The 848-nt window shown below is 48.8% G+C and overlaps 1 pseudogene; it reads left to right on the forward strand.

Moving 5' to 3' along the window:
* The first annotated feature begins 422 nt into the window (after positions 1 to 422).
* Positions 423 to 848, forward strand: part of LOC114632078 — a 6737-nt pseudogene continuing 6311 nt past the window's right edge.

Genomic DNA, 848 nt, shown 5'->3' on the forward strand with positions numbered 1-848 from the left:
GCCCAGCCTGGTTGTCACTGTGAACATAGCACTATCATTCAGAGATACCTCATAAGCTAAGTACAGATAAAATGTTGATAAACAGATACTCGGACTCTCCCAAGACTTCAAGGGCTACCACATGATCAGCTGATGATCAAGGCTACAATGCGACTGGTAGTGTAATACCCTTGCTTCTGTTGAAAGAGTTCCATGAGTTACTCTGGAGTGAGAATCAACTTTCAAATGATGTGTAACATTGAGAAATACTTCCTTATGAAACACAAACTGAATATGGAAAATGGTGTAAACAACATCAAGGAAAAGTCCCGCCGATTGGTCCAAATCTTGGAGGCCCAGCATATAAAAAGGCCAGAATGCAAGAACTCTTCATATTGTAGAAAACTCACCTGTTAACAGGAACCCCCAACCATCCTGACACCATGACCAACTCTTGCTGCTCCCCTTGCAGTCAGCTTACTTGCTGCAGGACCACCTGCTGTAAGCCAACCTGTGTGACCAGCTGCAGTCCATCTTGCTACCAGCCTAGCTGCTGTGAAACCATTTGCTGTAGGACTACCTGCTGTAAGCCATCCCTGACCAGCTGCTACAACCTATCCTGCTCCCAACCCAGCAGCTGTGAAACCACTTGCTGCAAACCACTCTGTGTGACCAGCTGCTGCAGTCCATCCTGCTGCCAGCCCAGCTGCTGTAAAACTACCTGCTGTAAGACCTGCTGTAAGCCAATCTGTGTGACCAGCTGCTGCAGCCCACCATGCTGCCAGCCCAGCTGCTGTGAAACCACCTGCTGTAGGACCACCAGCTATAAGCCAACCTGTGTGACCAGCTGCTGCCAGCCTAGCTGCTGT

Source organism: Grammomys surdaster, unplaced genomic scaffold (assembly GCF_004785775.1).
Source record: "Grammomys surdaster isolate TR1022 unplaced genomic scaffold, NIH_TR_1.0 371, whole genome shotgun sequence".
Taxonomy (NCBI): domain Eukaryota; kingdom Metazoa; phylum Chordata; class Mammalia; order Rodentia; family Muridae; genus Grammomys; species Grammomys surdaster.